Source organism: Staurois parvus, unplaced genomic scaffold, assembly GCF_062004578.1.
Source record: "Staurois parvus isolate SC_StPar_1 unplaced genomic scaffold, SC_StPar_1.0 ptg000682l, whole genome shotgun sequence".
Classification (NCBI taxonomy): domain Eukaryota; kingdom Metazoa; phylum Chordata; class Amphibia; order Anura; family Ranidae; genus Staurois; species Staurois parvus.
Window position 1 is genome coordinate 1,442,187 of NW_028318478.1, and position 21,210 is coordinate 1,463,396.

The window sequence follows — 21,210 nt, forward strand, 5'->3', positions numbered from 1 at the left end:
TACAGCAGAGACAAGGCAAAATGCAATATTTTCTTTCAGGGCAGCAGATTGCGATGTGAACCACTGTCTTGCAACGGTGCTGCAGTGAACATAATTCTGTGACATTTTAATAAAGTTTTGTGAAAAAAAAACAGTGATGCATTGGGATTTTTTTTTTTTTGTCACCTCCCCCCCCCCCCACCCCCCCACAGTCCATATTTGCTGCCTGCATGACCATCTACTTACGTTTGGCCCTGTAGCCGTGATCTGTACTGTATGGCCCTACTTCTAACCACACAGTCTTTCCTCTAAAGAAAAAAAGGTCTCTTCATACCGCGCATTCCCAACGCAGCCCCATTTATTGCTATGGGAAAGCCATACTCTGAGTGATCATATGTGGCCACCATGACTACAGAAATCCTACTGGAATGAATGAGGCTGTGGTGGGCGTGTGCAGTATGAAACGAACATTTTCATAGGGAAGGCTGAACAGCTCAGAGCAATGTCGCAGAGTGAAAAATGCTGAATTGAGATTTAAGACCACATGGACAGAACTCAAGGGAGGGAAATCTACAGTTGTCCTGTTTTTCCAAAAACAAAAACCCTGTTGCTGTAACTGCTTCAAAAGTGTCAGCTGTAATTAGGCTTTCATTTGTTTTTCTCACTAAAATGACATTTAATTTTTTAATTACATTAGCCACTTGTCGACCAGTCACATACTCAGTGGTTGTACCTTCGTGGTTGTACTGGGATGAGGCATGATCCCAATATCGTTATTTAGAGCCAACAGTTGGCTTTCTTGTAATAGCAATCAGAGCGCTAACAGACCTCTTGATCGTTAATACCAGCAGCAGGTGGAGACTCCCCCAACCTCCCCTCCCCCCCGCCTTCCGCCGATTTAACAGGACCTCCCATTCATTGGGAGTCACAGAGCTGAACGAAGACTTGGATTGGCTTTCTTCGGCTCCGTTAAATAGTAATCCTGAATCCTGAAGTTTTAAAAATTCTGCAAAGTTCTACAAATGTTGTCTCACATCAGGTTCTCACAAGTATGTTGGTGACAATTGTACTACCCATATCAATTTATTTACACCTATATAAATGAGTATATTATGAATACAAATTAATCAATATAACAAACTAAATAAAAACAAATAAATGAACTGAGTAAATGAGCTCATAATAATCATACTGAAAGAAACAATATATATAAAAGACACTATTCATTAAATAGACTGCAATGGTCCAGGTCTACCACTAGATGTCACCCACTAAATGCAGTTGGGAATATGATGGGAAAACCTTTATAGGAGGAGAGTTCAAGTCAAACTGGGACTTTTGAGTTTATATGATAAAAGAAAACATTTCAAGGAGCAGAAACTGCGTTTCTTTTTTAACATACTCCCCTGCTACATTTATACACTTATCCCAGCGTTCATCTAATGCCTGGAAAGCTTCAGCAAGATTTGTCAGTACGCCTGAACCATCCTAGGAGATTCCTGAATGATTGTGTTCACCCTACTCACAGAAAGTTTTGTCTTTTGTGCAATTTCACGACCGGTTATGTGTCAGTTATCCAGGATCAGGTGTTCCAAGCACTGAATGTTCACAGGAATGACTGCTGTGGGCTGGGAACCACCACAGCCAGGATCGTCACTGATGGATGTGTAGCCATCTTTGAAATGTTTACACCATTCAAGTGTCTTACTGAGGCTGAGCGTCTTATCACCGTACTGTGCTTGAAGTCTTCTGTAGATATCTGCGGGTTTTGCACCTTCCTTCACAAGAAACTTCATCATAACACACTTTTCCATGCACGCACTAACACTGTTGTCTGCAATCTTGATTAACGGTCTCGGGGCTGGCCGTGACATTTGTGCCGCCTATCAGTAGTAGGACACACTTTCCACTTACTACTGCGTGTAGTACCACCATGCTAGCACCCCTTTATATATCTGTAAGATTAAAAGTTCCGGTTTGCCTGAAATGCCCCTCGTATATTATCAGTTACAAAACCTTGACCATTGCTGTCTATTATATGGGCTGTGTATAATGTTCACATGATTAAGATATTATTATGATGATTTTTATTTTTTTTTACTGAATTCATTTTTATGAATGTAAATATATGTTTATATATATATAGTTATTATATCTATGGCTTGTCATGTACAGTATTGATTCATTTAGCCAACGTATTATGTAATTCAATAACAATGTTGTTTTATTGTTGTCATTCTGCACTTTGAGTAGATGAAAGCTGGCCATATGCCATAATAATTTCACTCAAATATGTTCAATTTTGGAACGTTCATTTGATTTTCAAGTGAGGTCTAATTAACCATTTCAATACCGGGCAATTTTACACCTTTCTGCCCAGGCCAGTTTTTCACGTTTCAGCGCTCTCACACTTAGAATGACAATTGCGCGGTCATACAACATTGTACCCAAACTAAAATTTTATCATTTTCTTCACACAACTAGAGCTTTCTTTTGGTGGTATTTAATCACCGCTGGGGTCTTTATTTTTTGCTAAATTAACAAAAAAAAACTATACATGTTACTATACAATACATACAATGTTACTATAGTAACATTGTACTACTTTGGGGAAGTGATCAGTATTTTTTTTTTTTTTTTTTTTACACAATTTGGTTATAGCAAAGAATTACTTTGCTATAAGCAAGCATTTACCTGAATGACATCGATTCATTCAGGTTTTTTTTTTTTTTTTTGTGCTTAGCTGTGATTTGGCCACAGCTAATCACATGACATGTGCATGTGACCTGCTGTGACCATTCACAGCTAGGCACTAGTATACAATGGATGGCATGAATGAAGCCATCCATTGTATACAACTGTCATGTGACCTGCTGTAATTGGTCACATGGTACTGGCAACTGGGGCCGGTACTCAGATCTGTCATCGGCCGTGTCCGAGGTACACGGCCGGTGACAGATTGCGCCGCTGCGCTGCTCTACAATCGCGCGAACTACGCATGTGCGGGAGGATGCCAAATGACGTATACCCCAGAAATCTGCAGCACTTTTGCGGGCCGCCCAACGGCTATAGGCCGGGCGGCTAATGGTTAAAGGATATGTTCACCATTGGAACATTTTATATGTTCCACCCATTTTAGGGGTAACATATTTCAGCATCTGCAGCCTTTCTCCCCTCGATCCCCCTCCCTGTGACAGTGGGTGGGGGATCCTCTTCCCACACCTGCTGTCTTAATTTTAAAATAGTGCGTCCATGCTGTGCTTCACCCACATGGCTGTGTCATTCATTCACAGTTTCCTATGAATGAATGCCTACAAGTACCGTCAGCCATTGCGGTTGACATTTTGTAGTTTTCAGTGAACTATAAGGGCGATGGTGAGCGTCTCATAGTGCATTGATCTTCCTGCTCTCAGGTAATTGTCTTCCTGTAGGAGGTACAGACAGACAGCTAACCTGACAGTCCGCAGGAGCCTTAGATTGCACCTGTGATCTGCTGATCACGTGTGCAGTGCTCTGCAGACTCCTTAAAAAACAAAATGCACATTTTTTTTGTTACCTTCAAAAAAATGTGCATTTATTTTTTCAAAGGATGAACTTATCCTTTAAAGGGTGATTGCTCACTCTAAAAGGCGGTTGAAACAAGTCTTTACTGAGAAAGATGTGGAATAGAGGCTCTGCAAAGTCTGGTTACTTCACCCTCTCAATCATTTGCTGATCTTCTTCTGAAAATGAAAGTTACAAAGCTGCCTCTGGCTTCAGTAATTCCCAATGTGCTCATTTATTTTTAAATCCTTATATCAGTATTTATAGAGCTTGCGTATATCTAAGTATATCAAAGTATAGCCCAGGTTTGTGGCATGTTTATATTAAAAGCTTCATATTTTTAAAAAAGAAAGCTATACCCTGAGACTCACTTTATATTTTTAGGCTTTTTTTATTGGTGGTCTGCAATTACAAGAAAAAAACAGGAAGGGGCCATCCCCAAACTGTTCCCACAAAGTTGTGAGCATAAAATTGTCCAAAATGTCTTGGTATGCTGACACCTTAAGAGTTCCCTTCACTGGAACTAAGGGGCCAAGCCCAACCCCTGAAAAACAACCCCACACCATAATCCCCCCTCTACCAAACTCTAAATTTGGCACAATGCAGTCAGGCAAGTACTGTTATGGCAAGTGTCAAACCCAGACTCGTCCATCGAATTGCCAGAGAGAAGACCGTGATTCGTCACTGCACAGAACATGTCTCCAATGCTCTAGAGTTCAATGGCGGCTCGCTTTACACCACTGAGTCTGATGCTTTCCATTGCTCTTGGTGATGTAAGGCTTGGATGCAGCTGTCCGGCCGTGGAAACCCATTCCATGAAGCTCTCTCCGCACTGTTGTTGTGCTAATCTGAAGGCCACACGAAATTTGGAGATCTTTAGCTATTGACTCTGCAGACAGTTGGCGACTTCTGCACACTGTGTGCATCAGCCCACTCTGTCATTTTACGTGGCTTACCACTTCGTGGCTGAGTTGCTGTTCCCAGTTGCTTCCACTTTGTTATATTACCACTAACAGTTGACCGTGGAATATTTAGTAGCAAGGAAATTTCACGGATGGACTTATTGTACAATTGACAACCTATCACGGTACCACGCTAGAATTCACTGAACTCCTGAGAGCGACCCATTCTTTCACAAATGTTTGTAGAAGCAGTCTGCATGCCTAGGTGCTTGATTTTATACACCTGTGGCCATGGAGGTGATTGGAACATCTGAATCCAATGATTTGGAGGGATGTCCCAATACTTTTGGCAATATAGTGTAAGTACATATAGAATGATACATTTCAATCAATGACAGGTGGCCGGCTGCATGGATCTCCGAGTGCATCCTGGAGTGTACATGTGTGGGTTGCGCTTGGAGAGCCATGCAGCTGGCTGTTTTTACAGGTAAAGTTGGCCCTCCACATGGCTATATGGATAGGTGTCCCCTGTGAATGAGGCACACTTACAGTATAACTGTAGGAAAAACCTTTTTTTGGATAGAGTAAGGTGAATACATAACCCCTGGCTGGATTTTTTGGCAATCTGTGTCTTATCAGGTAGATTTACGTTCACTTCCTGTCCTATAGCCAACACAGGAAGTCCCTGCAAATGAAGCATATTCTTGCACCCCCTTGGTCACCAGAGCTAGTATGCCCATTGTTGGATTTCGCCTCTATTACTTTTTGGGGAAAAGGTCCTCTTATTGGTGGAACTTTAACGGCACAGCTTTATCAAATGGTAAACGTGACAATTTAATAGTTTAAAAAATGTGATTTTTATTTTTGAAATCTTAAAACAGACTTACTTTGTATTGTAACTTAAATGTCTGTTTTAAGATTTCAAAAATAAAAATCACATATTTTTTAAACTATTGAATTGTCAAGTTTACTATTTGATAAAACTGTGCCGTTAAAGTCCCACCAATAAGAGGACCTTTTCACTGTATCTTTCAGGGATGATGGCACCCCTTGTATCATACCCCTCTCTCTCTATTACTTTTCGGGGGACACTGCAAAATTTGGAATTTTTTTTTACTTTCAATGATAATGGTAAACCAGACATAGAAAGGGTCAGTCTCCCTGATGGGGACACAGACAGCAATAAAAAAACTAACAGGTGTCCTAATTCCTCTCTGCTCCATCCAAAATTTAAAAAACGATTTTCCTTTAGTTAGGGATGCACTGATACCGGTATTGGTGCCGATACCAAGTATTTACATGAGTACTCGTGAAAATACTACCGATACCTTAACTGATACTTTGCAGTCCGATTTGCGTTAATGGACCTGTCCCAATCGCATGCGGTTTCCCCACTGTTCCAGTGTGACCCCAGGCTTGTCATAGCCCGAGTTCACACAGGAGCAGTGCGGGAAACCTCCCTGCAGGCATCCCATGCTGAGTGTCAGTGGTAGGAGAGGAGAGAAAGCGGCAGGGATTTGAAATCCCCCAATCAGATGCCGTCTAGCCCGAACTATCATCGCTGTAAGGAGAGCAAAAAAAGTGGCAGAGAATTCAAATCCCCATCTCTTGCCCTCCTCTCCTACCTCTGACACTCAGCATGGGATGCCTGCAGGGAACTTTCCCGCACTGCTTCTGTGTGAACTCGGGCCATGACAAGCATCAGGTTCACTTAGGAGCAGTGGGGAAACCACATGTGATTTGGACAGGAATCGCCTTCCTGTTCAAATCGCATGCTATTCTTTGCAGTGCAATTTGCATCCATTAATGCAAATCACACTGCAAAGTATTGGTACTCTGTAACGGCGAGTACTTGACCGAAAGTATCGGTACTCGTACTCGCCAATAGAAAACCGATATTGGTGCATCCATACCTTTTAATTGTTCTTTAAAATGTTACTAAACCCACAACAGTAACAGCAGTTTTTTTCTTTTCTTGGAAGAGTGCATGTGATCAGCACAGGGCCAATCAGCACTGTCCAGAAGGTCAGGGGTCCTACAGCCTCATAGGACAATCAGGGGAGAATGAAAACTGCTCCTACACGCTGTAGCCACCGTTCTATTGGACACTGATAAAGTCACAAGACTGCTGTAACTGCTGATGAGAAAAAGTATTTAGCAGGTTATATTTACTAAAATAATTGCATTTCCATGTTGTGTACTGTGGGAGACCAGATACAGTAAATGCAGGGTCCTGGGTTTAGTACCACTTTAATGGGTTAGTCCACCTTTACCAAAGAACTGCCAATGCAGATACGGGGCATCCATAGGTAAAAATCTGTGCAGCTCTGATTAAAACTGAATATTAATGTTGGTGACTCCCGCACTATCTGTTGTGATTGAATCAATATATTCTGTGTTAGGCTGCTGCTACCACCTTCTTGTGTTCCCACAAAATCAATACTACAAAAAATAAATAAATAAATAAATGATGGTGCGCAAATGCCTTACTATGTCATCTCATTAATATAGCCTGAGAAAAATACATATATGTGCAAACAACATAATAAATAAATGAAATCATGTGCATCACACTATAAATGTCAATCTTCAAATAAATAATAGGACCAAATGAAAAGTCTGTGTGTAAATTGTTTCGTTATTACGGCTTCTTTTTTGCCAAATTCTCAGCATGTTGTGTATATCCCCTTTGTGCTGTCAATGCATTCAAATTCCACCATGTTCATAGCAGGGCCCCACCACCTTGCTTATATTGCTTTCACCTCAAATCATGGACCTGCTGCACCATCAGGTCATAAACTCTTCCTCTTCCTCTGTGGGGTCAATCACACTCGAATACATTGATGGTAAATCCAAACCCCTCCACTCTTGTATAACTAACTAAAGATGATTGCAGTGGTACACCTTTTTTCAATGTGTGTGGCCCTTTAAGGCTCAGAAGCTCCGGAGACCCAGGAACTCTTCACAGTGTAGTATATTTGAAATCCTCATTTTTATTTAAAATGTATTTCACTTACAATGTAGCAGTTTAAAAACGGCATGAAACTATTGGCACACAGGCATCGGGGACCGTCTTTTGTGTCACTTCTGGTTTCTGGCAAATATGTCACCCGCTATGCCCTGAGGAAGTCACGTGGTTTGTGACAACACGTGTAGGACTAGTCCGAGGAAGTCATGTGGTTTGTGACAACAAGTGTAGGACCAACCCTGAGGAAGTCAAGTGGTTTGTGACGAGACACGTAAAGCGGTGCTGGATGATGTATTTGCTGATAGCAATGTCCTGGGAGGTTTCCAGTCAGGCTTCATGAGGTATGTACAGTTGTGGCCAAAATTATTCAACCCCCAATGCTGTAAAGGGGTTTAGGGACTATAGTGTACATTTGGAATTGTATTCAGAATCAAATCCTACAAGGACGTTGTAACTACCCAAATGCAACTAAAATGACATCAATTGTTTATGTAATACAGTAGTAAATGGTTCTTATGTGGTTTCTTCATTGCCACAATTATTCAACCCCTTAAAGACTACCACTCTGAAGAACAGAGGTTCATACAGGTGCTTTCCATCAGGTATTGAAAACACCTGTGGATGTCACCGAGCAGCAATCAAGCATAATAAGCACCAATTAGGCAGCTTTAAAATGACTGTGATACTCAGCTCCTTCTAGACATTTACTGGTGTGGTTACAAACATGGTGAAGGCAAGAGAATGGTCCAGGAAGACAAGAGAAGAGGTGATTTCTCTTCACAGGAAGGGCAATGGCTATAAGAAGATTGCAAAGATGTTAAACATACCAAGAGACACCTTAGGAAGCATCATTCGCAAATTCAAGGCAAAGGGCACTGTTGAAACGCTACCTGGTCGTGGCAGAAAGAAGATGCTGACTTCGACTGCTGTGCGCTACCTGAAGCGTAGAGTGGAGAGAAGTCCCCGTGTGACTGCTGAGGAACTGAGAAAAGATTTGTCAGATGTGGGTACAGAAGTTTCAGCCCAGACAATAAGACGCACACTGCGTAATGAAGGCCTCCGTGCCAGAACTCCCAGGCGTACCCCCTTGCTGTCTCCAAAGAATAAGAAGAGTCGACTGCAGTATGCCAAAAGCCATGTGGACAAACCACAAAAGTTGTGGGATAGTGTTCTGTGGACTGATGAAACAAAATTAGAACTGTTTGGGCCCATGGATCAACGCTATGTTTGGAGGAGGAAGAACAAGGCCTATGATGAAAAGAACACCTTGCCTACTGTGAAGCATGGTGGAGGGTCAATCATGCTTTGGGGCTGTTTTGCTTCTGCAGGTACAGGGAAGCTTCAGCGTGTGCAAGGTACCATGAATTCTCTTCAGTACCAGGAGATATTGGATGGAAACGTGATGCAGTCCGTCACACACCTGAGGCTTGGGAGACGTTGGACCTTTCAACAGGACAATGATCCCAAGCATACCTCCAAGTCCACTAGAGCATGGTTGCAGAGGAAAGGCTGGAACATTTTGGAGTGGCCATCGCAGTCACCAGACTTAAATCCGATTGAGAACCTCTGGTGGGACTTAAAGAAAGCAGTTGCAGTGCGCAAGCCTAAGAATGTGACTGAACTGGAGGCCTTTGCCCATGAAGAATGGGCGAAGATACCCGTAGATCGCTGCAAGACACTTGTGTCAAGCTATGCTTCACGTTTAAAAGCTGTTATAACTGTAAAAGGATGCTGTACTAAGTACTAAGATTGAATGTCACTTGGGGGTTGAATAAAACTGATAATGCTGTGAGCACAGAAAAGACATTTGTGGTTATTTCATTATAACTGTTATGTTATATTTGTCTGACCTACAAGTGCCTCTTTAATGTAAATGTAAGCAAGATGACTGAATGATCAAAAGCAATGTCAAACTGGCCAAAACACTCAATTTCAGTGGGGGTTGAATAATTTTGGCCACAACTGTAAATGGCCTACACCTATAACAAGGGCCTTATTCAGTTTTAGTCAGAGCTGCAGTTTGTTTTTATCTACAGACACCCCTTATCTGCACAGGCAGTGTTTTGGTAAAGGCGGACTATACTTTCTAGTGTACCCCGTGTGAGGACCATGTTTTGGCCTCATGGGAGGCACAGGTGTTCCATTCTTCTGTATGCAGGCAGTCTCATTCATGTCATCGGGGATACAGCTGCTGCTCCCAATCTGACATCCACGTGGGCCCCTGGACACAGTGTGAGTTCGGGGCCACGCACCTGCACCCACATGGATGTCAGAGTGGAAGCAGCAGCTGTATCCGTACTCCGGCTGCATCCCTATAGACAAGACTGGAACACCTGTGCATCCCATGTAAGCAGAACATGTCCCCCCCACAGGTGTGAGCCCCTGTGAACGAGCACTTGTAAACATGCATTGCATGAATGAAAACCATGGACACGGTTCTTTCATATGTGTGCTAGCTCGGTGTATTAGGACACCGGACCCCTTTGCAGCTGAGTCTGAACCCCCCATATACAAGTCACTACGCAGACTCTGATCTCTGCTCACAGACTGAGGAGAGACCGCAAGGCCGGTCACGTGTGCTTTAAGAGGTGGGCGGGGACATGTATTCATGAGCAGGAAGAGATCGGCGATTGCTTAGTGGGCGGGGAGTAGGTATGTAAACAGTGCAGAGGATTGTGGGTAGTCTTGGTGTACTGTAGCACAGTGCAATCCTCTCCAGGATGTTCATATTGTTCTCTATGGGAGGACTGTGTGTGTGGGAGGTGCGGATTACAGTCCGTGTACACAAAGCTGAGCGGAACACATCTACTAGAGGCATAGCCTCCCCTCCTATGTATTGCCCGGCACTACAAATCCCAGCATCCTTTGCGGAATAAATCCATGCTGGGACATTTAGAGCGCACTACAGGGAGATGCTGGGATACGAGTCTCTGCCAGTCCATTGGCTGCACGGTGAGTGCATACAGACTTCTGGGAGTTGTAGTCTCGGGCTAGTGTCCATGCCGGCTGTGTTTCTATGTACAGGTCAGAATGGAGCCATAGAGAGGAGGGCGGCTGATGATGGTAATGTGATGATCGATGGATGTGATCTTATTTCTTTCCTCCTGATTGGGCTGTAGAAGAGGAAGAACACTGATCTTATCATTACACTTGTCTTCAGTGAGGCAGAGAAATGGTAAAGGGGAACTAAAGACAACACTTTGTAGGAAAACTGCTATAGGGCGGACAGCAAGTGGTTACATTTAGATTTAGAGTGATGTGGGGTTAGACCACCTGTCAGGTTGTTCTTGCTGATTGTGTCCAGAACAGGATGTGAGGGAAAATCTTCCAGTGGGGACACTTGTTCCCATAGCAACTGTCTCTAACGCACAAGTCCTCACCTGCTTGAGCTATCCCACTAGGAAGCTGCCAAAGCAGACAGCCAATCATAGGCATCAGAGACCCCCTCATCCCTTGGATACAAGTCAGTGTGGGGCGGGGCATGCCTCCATTGCCTGTGATTGGCTGTTCACTTTGCAACTTTCCAGCAGGATAGCTCAGGTAGGTGTGGACTGGTGTCTGGACTCATCCCTTCTGTCTAAGTGCCCGGTCATACCGGTGCGACTTGTGAGCTGAAATCCCAACTAGTGAATGTCCGTGCCTTAAGATGTGCGTTTTGCTGCAGCGCGATTTTTAAAGTATTTCCTGCATTACTTTTTCTGCAGTTTTGTTGTGATTTCACATACATAGAATACAATGGAAATCGCACCGCAAATAGCAAGAAATCGTTGGAAATCTTAAGAAGTTACAATACAGTCTTCAGAAATCGCACCTGAAATCGCATGATTTTAAGTCGCAGCGGTGTGACCGGTGACTAAGGGCCTTGTTCCCCTGACAGCCGGTGGTTTCCTCCTCTGCCACACATCCTGGATTGTGAGCAGACCCTCGCCCCCCTCCTATACAATGCAGGACTGTTAGGTCTGCTTAGTGTGTTATGACATCAGAAAGCTGCGACCGGCCGGGTAGCCAGGTAAAGCACTTCAGAGGATCAGTCCAACAAAGAGGAGGAATCTTGTGGGAGTGAGGAATAAAGTAATAATTTGTATTTAGCCCATGAAATGTGGGGGAGGGAATCAAGCAGCATGGGTACATTTAAAAGCAGCCCAGAGTCTGGCTTTAACGCTGACCAACTTTTAAACAGTTCTTTATTGGAGAAACTTAGGCTGGCCATACACTATACAATTTTCTTACAATTTCTGCCCAATTTCCTTTATATTTACCTTCAACTATGTAGTGCAAAGACCTGCCTAATTGGATACAATTGGAAGTGTTTAGGTTTGACCTCATATTATATGTTTTTTTTTTGTAACTCTAAAGTAAAATTCTCAAGAAAATTGTATAATGTGTGGGCAGCCTAAATCTTGCAAAGTGTACAGTAAAGTACAGCAAAAACAATATGGGATTTATTAACCGCTTCCGTGCCGCGCTATAACAGAAATACTGCTACAGGGCGGTACGGCTGCTCAAAATCACGTATATATATGTGATTTTGCATTTCCGTGTTGGGGGCATGCTGCTGTTGGCAGCCTTGGCTGTTAATCACCGGATTGTAGCCGGTGATTCCCTCCCGGCACCCGGCGATTGCCGTTTATCACTGATGGGGGAGAGGCCTGTATGTAAACAATACAGATCTCTCCCCTGTCAGCTCCTGCACACTGCTTTGTATGGCTTTGCACAGTAGAGCCATACAAAGCAGTGTGCTTACAGTGTAAAGCACAGCACACAGTAAAACAGCACACAGTCAATCCTTTAATCGGCCCAGATGTTAACCCCTTCCTGCCCAGTGTCATTAGTACAGAGTTAGTGCTTTTTATTAGCACTGATCACTGTATTGGTTTCACTGGGGATGTCAGTTAGTCCCGTCCCCCCCCCAGTGGCAGAATGCTCACCACAGTCCCACTATAAGTCGCTGATCGCCACCATTACCAGTAAAACAAATTCCAGTATATATACCACCATTTGTAAACGCTATACGTTCACATAAACCAATTAATTTACACGTATTGGGATTTTTTAGAAAAGACATGTAGCAGAATTCATTTTGGCCTAAATTTATGACGAAATTTGATTTTTAAAAATTTTTTGTGGACATGTTTAATAGCTAAAAGTCAAAAGTAGTTTTTTTTTTGTCGGTCTTTTTTTGTTTATAGCAAAAAAAAATTAAATCGCAGAGGTGATCAAATACCACACATAGAAAGCTCTATTTGTGGGCAAAAAAGAGACGTAAATTTAATTTGGGTGCAGCCTCGTAGGATCGCGCAATTGTCAGTTAAAGTCACGCAGCGCCGTATCACAAAAAATGGCCTGTTCAGGATAGGGGGGTAAATCCTCTGGAGGACAAGTGGTTAATGACAAGCATGATATGAGTATCTGAAAACAGCCAGTAAACATGACAAGGAGCTGAGAGCTCCATCTGCTGGCTGGACAGGAGCATAAAATATACTCATATGCAGTATTCATAGCTCACAAATGACCAGGCAATAAAAAAGTTTTTTTAGTAATTATGGTTAGGACTAAAAGAAAAAGTAAGAATATGTCTTAACCACTATGCATTCTCTTTAAGTTGTCGGGGGACATTATCCTAAGTGGACACAGGCTCTTTTATATATCACCCCTCTGGGATGAAATTAAAGCTGAGTTCCACTCACACTGTCAAAAAATAAAAGTCAGCAGCTATAAAAACTGTGACTTTTAAAAAACAGCCACTCACCTGTCCCACGACCCCGCGGTGTCCTCCCCGCAGCCCGTTTCACCAGCCATGTGGTGATCCAGGCGCCGGCATCTTCAATGTGGGCACAGGGCTGTGACAGCTTGCAGCCCACTGTCAAAAAATGTAACTGTTTTTGACATACAGTCACCAGTCAGTGTCCCTGATCACTGCCACACCAGTCATATGGTGATGCTGTACTGCACTGGTGAGAGCATATAAAAAAAACATTTTATTCAATTTCTTCATTTTCAAAAAAATTGTAACTGAACATTACAAAAAAACTCCCCATGCCTCTTACTAACTGCCTCAGGCTGACTACTTTGCAAAAAAAAGGGGTGATTTGGGGGGCAATTTATTCTGGCATTCTAGGGCCTCAAGAAATGAGATAGGCTGTCAGTAGTATAGAGTTTAGCAGTTTTCAGATATACTGTGTATATATATACCATAGCTTGTAGACACTAATACTTTTACACAAAGCTATTAATGTACATTATTGGAATTTTTTTTACCAAAGACACATAGCAGAATACATTTTGGCATAAATTTATGCCAAAATTTGATTTTATTGGGTATGTTTTATAACAGAAAGTAGAAAACGGTTTTTATTTTTTTTTGTTAAAAATGTTTGGTATTTTTGTTTTTTATAGCGAAAAAACTAAAAAAACCAGCGATAATCAAATACCACTAATATAAATCTCTATTTGTGTGGAAATGATATAAATTTAATTTGTGTACAATATTGCATGACCATGTAATTGCCACTTAAAGTAGCACAGTGCTGAATAGCAAAAAAAATGTCCTAGTCATGAAGGGGTTAAAATCTTCCAGAGCTCAAGTGGTTAAAAGTCCTGCGTCTTCTTCTTTTTGTAATATTCTCTATATACTGGTAAATCACTTTGGGATGTGGTGTCGGTGACTTACTTATCAATTTTACAGTTCTATATAGAAACATTTGCAGTCCACCATGACACCATCTCCAAAGGAACATCTAAAAGAAATATATAAAACCTTTTTTGTAGGTATGCTTTGTGAATGGGAACACACACAAACATAACGAATTTGACTGCAAAAGTGGAAATACACTTTAAAATAAAGGCCCCAGATTGTACAGAAAATATTTTGTTTTCCAGAGGCTTTATTAATAAAAAGACACAAGCAAATATATGTACCGTATTTTCCGGCGTATAAGATGACTTTTTAACCCTTGAAAATCTTCTCAAAAGTCGGGGGTCGTCTTATACGCCGGTATACGGCATACTGACACTTGGTGTCAGGGCGGCACTTCCAACGGAAGAGACAGTAAGTACAGGGGTGGGTAGGGGCTGCTGTTTCTTACCTGACTCCGGTCCCAGTCCCACGACGATCCAGTCTAGGAAGCGCGGCTGCTCCTTCATTCAGTTTGGCCACCGGATGTTCGTGCGGCCGCTCGTCTCCACCTCCTAACCGGTGATTGGCCGCCAGAACTGTAGCTCAGGAATGGCACACAGGCGGCCAATCACCAGCGAGGAGGCGGAGCCGAGCAGCCCTGCAAAAATCGAGTGAGGGAGCGGCCAGTAAGTGTGCCGTGCAGAGGTGCTGCTGCAACCACGTATGCTGGCTGCAGCAGCACCATACTGGAACAGGGGTCAGCAAGTGTAATTGGTGTCAGTGAGAGGAATAGTGCCCATGATTGGTGTCACTGATATTAATGATGGGGCATTATTCCTCCCAATGACACCAACGATGGGGCACTATTCCTCCCCCCCCCCCCCACTGACCCCAACGATGGGGCACTATTCCATCCCCCACTGACCCCAACGATGGGGCACTATTCCTCCCGCCCCACTGACACCAACGATGGGGCACTATTCCCCCTCCCCCCACTGACACCAATGATGGGGCACTATTCCTCCCCCCCCCCCCCCATTGACACCAATGATGGGGCACCATTCCCCCCCCCCCCCCCCACTGACACCAACGATGGGGCACTATTCCACCCCCCCACTGACACCAATGATGGAACACTATTCCTTCCCCCACTGACACCAATGATGGGGTACTATTCCTCCCACTGACACCAATGTTGGGACACTATTCCTCCCACTGACACCAATGACGGGGAACTATTCCTCCCACTGACAACAATGACGGAGTACTATTCCCCCCACTGATACTAATGATGGGACACTATTCCTCCCACTGACACCAATGATGGGGCACTATTTCTCCCACTGACACTAATGATGGGACACTATTCCTCACACACTGACACTAATGATGGGGCACCATCATTGGTGTCAGTGGGAGGAATAGCGCCCCATCATTGGTGTCAGTGGGAGGAATAGTGCCCCATCATTGGTGTCAGTGGGAGGAATAGTTCCCCGTCATTGGTGTCAGTGGGAGGAATAGTGTCCCAACATTGGTGTCAGTAGGAGGAATAGTACCCCATCATTGGTGTCAGTGGGGGAAGGAATAGTGTTCCATCATTGGTGTCAGTGGGGGGGTGGAATAGTGCCCCATCGTTGGTGTCAGTGGGGGGGGGGGGAATGGTGCCCCATCATTGGTGTCAATGGGGGGGGGGGGGGGGGAATAGTGCCCCATCATTTGTGTCAGTGGGGGGAGGGGGAATAGTGCCCCATCGTTGGTGTCAGTGGGGCGGGAGGAATAGTGCCCCATCGTTGGGGTCAGTGGGGGATGGAATAGTGCCCCATCGTTGGGGTCAGTGGGGGGGGGGGGAGGAATAGTGCCCCATCGTTGGTGTCATTGGGAGGAATAATGCCCCATCATTGGTGTCAGTGGGAGGAATAGCACCCCATCATTGGAATACCATACTGAAATACCATACCATATTGAAATCAAATCTGATGTTTTTTAATTTTTATTTTTTTATTTTTTTTTGGTGTGCGTTGGAAGAGGGGTAGTCTTATACGGCGAGTATAGCCCAAACCCTATACGCCCAGTCGTCTTATTCGCCAAAAAATACGGTATTTATGTGCAAGAAAAGCACATCTGTTGGGGTAACATAAGACAACTGTGCTTAAAACAAGTGGCTGATTAGAATTACTATGTATCAGGTGTACAACTAGTTATTATTATTATTATACAGGATTTATATAGCGCCAATAGTTTGCGCAGTGCTTTACAAAATGAAGGTAGACATTACAGTTACAATACAATTTGGTACAAGAGGAAACAGAGGGCCTGTTCGTTAGAGCTTACAATCTAAGTTGAAGCAAACCTAATATGAAGCCAGCAAAGTATAAGAAAAGTTTCAAAAGATGAATGCAGCTCAAAAGAATGAATCGGTAGATGCACCAAAAGTGTCAGCAAGCCAATATTCTCAGTCTCAGCAGCCTAATTACAGCATGCTTTCCAGGCAGCTAACTGAACAAAAAACAATGCAGGGAGACTGATTTACCATTCAGCCTATTTGGGGCATTTATTTGAGTATTTCTTTCTTTGCTATCCCGTACAGGAGTCTTTCTAGTGGCCATCAGTTCGGCTACAGCAGTCTGAGTTATCAGCATTGTCCTTTAGAAGTTCCATTTGATTTTTCACAAGGACAAGGTTGTTTAGCGATGGGACCTCCTTTTATCCAAGGTGGTCTCTAATTTTCACCTTTATGATGGTACTGTGCTATCTTTGTTGTGTTTCAGTGTGCTCTGGTTCACCCCAAGGAGATCTGTCTCCATTATATGGGATATAGTGAGGGTTGTCGGGGTTTATCTCTCAGCCACTGCTTCTTTTAGGCAGACAGATTCCCTGATAGTTTTTCCAAAAGGCCACAAGTTCTCCAGCTGACATTTCCACAATTTTTAAGTGAATTTGACAAGTCGTTTTGCAGGAGAAAACTCCGTAAAAGCATCTCTGAGAATTTCAGTCTAATTCCAGAAGCCCATCCACTCGCCGCGCTTTGGCGTGGTCTTAGTAACCAAACAGTATCTACTAAAAGCCCTAACTATGTGCGGCAAGAAAAAAAGAAGCAGTTACTAAATAAGACTTGTAGTTTAGCTTACTTATACTTATTGAAAGGTAAATTCAAAAATTGAAATCATACACAAAAACACTCCCTTCTCCCTTTACCAAACTGAAAATGAAACCGTTGCAATAAAAACATACATTCACACTTGTCTGGACATCATCTTGCCACAATCCCAGTAATTAACCCCCAGTAATAGCATTAGTACCTATAATGCATTCTAACAAACAATTCCTAAGTGTACTAGTAGGGGGCAGTGGACATTGCACATATTACTCTACATCAGATAGACCTCCCTAAGTTTATACCCTCATGTACATCTCCACTTGTGCACTACTATGGACATCCTCATAAAGCTTTTCGTCAACAAAATTGTTTCCAATGTTTTCTTGAAGATTAGTCATATCTGAGGACATAAACAAGAATAGGCAGTTCTTTTATGAAAAAGAATGTCTATAAGAGTTGCTATGCCATGCTATTACTGGGGAACAATTACTGGGATTGTGGTGAGATGATGTCCGAACAAGTGTGAATGCATGGCTTTATTGCAATGTTGTCATTTTTAATTTGGTGAAAGGCGAAGAGAGTATTTTTGTGTATGATTTTAATATACCTTTCAATAAGTATTTGTAAGCTAAACCACGTGAGTCTTATTAAAGTGGAACTTTAGTCAGAAAATGAGGTCCTGCTAGATCACTTCAGGATGGCCCCTTATGTAGGTATAGCTATGTAAAACATGAAAAATAAGTGCCTGTGCTGTTTAAAATCAGTAACACTGTCTCACCCTACTCTGCACATGCTCAGTTGCTGTTCATTTTTAGACACTGATGAATTTGTAGAGGCCAATCTGCTGACAGCAAAACGGAATTAAACCCTCCTGTCCTTTACAGCCAAGGAAGCTGCTTCTGTTTGATCTGCAACTGCCATGGAGCTGCACATGTGATCAGTTATGACACCAGCCATTTGATGGTTTGACAGTTTGGGTAAGGACACAAGCAAATGTGACAGTTGGCAATCATGGCATTCCAAGAATGTAGGTGTTTTTTGAAGCTGTTGATTCAATGGGTTTAGTTCTGCTTTATGACTTACTGCTGTTCAGGTGCTCTGGGCTTCAGCAAAATGGCAGCCTCCAGCAAGAAGAAATGGGAACAATGTTGGAGGCAATTTACAGCACACAATTATTTTGGTAGCATAATTATTATTGTGGAACTTCTGCTCATTGCTAAAGAACATTATTTTTTATCAAATTGTTATGGGTAAGGTTCTGCTTTAAGTAAACGTTTCCTTTTTTTCCTAGCCTCACATAGCTAGGGCTTTGCATACAGGTAGTTTTTACAAGCGTGTGAGTTGCATGAGTCCCTTTCCCATTAAAGCCCATTCCACTAGAATGGTGATTACTTCTTGGGCTTTTCTTTATCAGGCTTTTGTGGCTTAGATCTGTAAGGCGGTGACTTGCTTCTGTTCACACATTCTCTTAAAGTGTATGTTACCCTTAAAATGAGTGCAGCAGATATGTGTTTATAAGGTATATTTCTGTCACAAGTAGCAGCCTCTTGTGTTTTGGATTGTGCCTTTTGGATACAAATACCAGGTTATCCCGGCAGTCCCTATTCTGTAATCTTAAATTTCTTCTTCTAGGGTGACAACACTGCTCCTCCATAGATACAGTACAGTGAGAGAACATTGTCACTCTAGGACAGAAAGTGGGTTACTGGCAGGATCACCGGGTGAAAATAAAGGAAAAAAAATCCTGACAAAATATGCAAGTACTACATCTAAGGGCTGGTAGGCTGCAATATATTAGATTTTTAGTTTGGGGTTCAGATACATTTTAATTGTAACAGAGAAAGGGTGTTATCCATTTGTCTTTGCTGTGTGGCAGGGTAAGGTATGTCTCAGTACAGGATAGAAAGAAATCCAAATAATCTGTTCAGTAAAACAGTTACACAGTATGCATTTTGATGTCTGTATTTATTTTAGTGCTTTGTTTGGAGCTCAGCTTTAAGATTTTGCTATATATTCTGTTTGCAGACGTGTGGTCCGCGCATGGGATACAACAAAGCCACTGCTGTTCTGCCCAGCTATGACTACAGCCATGTGGAATCATCCAATCACAGCACAACAAATGAAAAGTCTTCTTAGTTTTGGCTACACAGACATCCCATGTATTGAGAAGACCTTGGTGTGTGGAGACAGAGGTCAGTGACTGAAAGTTCAACAAACCTTGTTTTGTTCTGTTTACTGCTATTAAGGGTTGCCAGTGTCACTTTGGTATTGCTGCATGAAAGCATCCCTAAGCCTGGGTTCACACATATGCGGTATATCGCATGCGATTTGCACAGAAACCGCCCCACATTCCTATGCAAATCGCATGCGAATTCTGTGCGATGCGATTTGAGCCATACATTTTGTATGGCTCAAATCACATCGCACAGAACATTTTGTATGGCTCAAATCGCACCGCATCCACACCAAAAAGGTGCAGGACCCTTTTTTTGGTCCGCACTAGAATCAGTATCCACTAGATGGGTATCCACACCCATGCGATCCAGTTCTGCACATTGCACCGCATTTTGCGAATCGATTTCGGGGTGTTGTTAGCATACACACCCACAGCGGTTGAAATGAACTGGGTGCGATTTTGATGCAGTGCAGAATTCGCACAGAAACCGCTGCGAATTCTGCCACCCCATCAGTGTGAACCCAGGCTTAATGTCATATATCAGACATTAGATTTGCAAGTATGAATTGATGTTTGTGGGTAATCGCAGGGTTTTGTTAACATTAGGTAAAGTCTAAGGTTAGTTAAAACCTCTTTCTTGTTTTTTTTTCCTTTAAATGAGCACACGGGACTTTATTTACATTTAATGCAGAGTGGTGTTCCTTGTGCTGGTGTCAGCTGTCAGTGGAAAACTGAAGTCCTCTGCCTCCCTTCCATACCTTGCAGCCATAATCTTCTGGTGCAGTGGGAGTTTATACAAGCCGATCTATGAATGTAGGACAGGCTGATGAATAGATCACTTTTCATTCATGGAATCTATACAACAGCTTCTGTGATTGGAGGAGGGGAGGCAGAAAGAGTGAGCATAGTCGGCACTCTGTAAGCTATGTTGCTTGTGCTGCGTTTTTTAAATATTTCATACCATGAAGTAGAGTGAAATGACAGATTGAATGATGGATTAGTGCTGCGCTACTCAGTGCATAAATGAATAATAAATGGACATATAAATTAATATAAAATAAATCAATGTATAAGTAAATATACCCGCACCCAAGTGTGGAAATGAAAAACTGCTAGAAACAACCAGTGGAAAATTGTGACCAAACCAATTAATCAAACAATATATTAGTAAAGAACATCCATATAGCAACAAAGTGATAAGTGACAAAATGAAAAAAAAAATATATATATATATAAAATAATGTAATGAAAGCAAAATGTGACACAATATACAGTTGCAAGAAAAAGTATGTGAACCCCTTGGTATTACGTGGAGTTTTGCATGAATTGGGCATAAAATGTGCTCTGAACGTCATCTAAGTCACAACAATAGAAGAACACAGTCTGCTGAACATAATACTACACAAATTGTCTCTCAGTCTGGTTCAGTAGGAATCACAATCATGGGAAAGACTGCTGACCTGACAGTTGTTCAGAAAACCATCATTGACACCCTCCATAAGGAGGGAAAGCCTCAAAAGGTAATTGCAAAAGAAGTTGGATGTTCCCAAGTGCCGTGTCAAAGCACATTAATAGAAAGTTATGTAGAAGGGAAAAGTGTGGAAGAAAAAGGTGCACAAGCAGCAGGGATGACCGCAGCCTGGAGAGGATTGTCAGGAAAAGGCCATTCAAAAGTGTTGGGGACTTTCACAAGGAGTGGACTGAGGCTGCAGTCAGTGCATCAAGAGCCACCACACACAGACGGATCCTGGACATGGGCTTCAAATGTCGTATTCCTCTTGTCAAGCCGCTCCTGAACAACAAACATTGTCAGAAGCGTCTTACCTGGGCTAAAGAAAAACAGACCTGGTCTGTTACTTAGTGGTCCAAAGTCCTCTTTTCTGATGAGAGCAACTTTTGCATCTCATTTGGAAACCAAGGACCCAGAGT

The 21,210-nt window shown here is 42.7% G+C and overlaps 1 protein-coding gene across 8 annotated transcripts in view; it reads left to right on the forward strand.

Annotated features, from left to right (window-relative positions):
* Window positions 1-21,210, forward strand: part of PPCDC (phosphopantothenoylcysteine decarboxylase) — a 418,450-nt gene that overhangs the window by 179,507 nt on the left and 217,733 nt on the right. For 7 of the 8 annotated variants that reach the window (XM_089652388.1, XM_089652389.1, XM_089652390.1 and 4 more), the window contains one exon: window positions 19,131-19,297. The gene's annotated coding sequence lies outside the window, so the exon portion shown is untranslated. Of the gene's footprint in view, window positions 1-10,326; window positions 10,345-19,130; window positions 19,298-21,210 lie in introns of those variants that run through there. The other variant, XM_089652395.1, reaches the window with a different exon arrangement.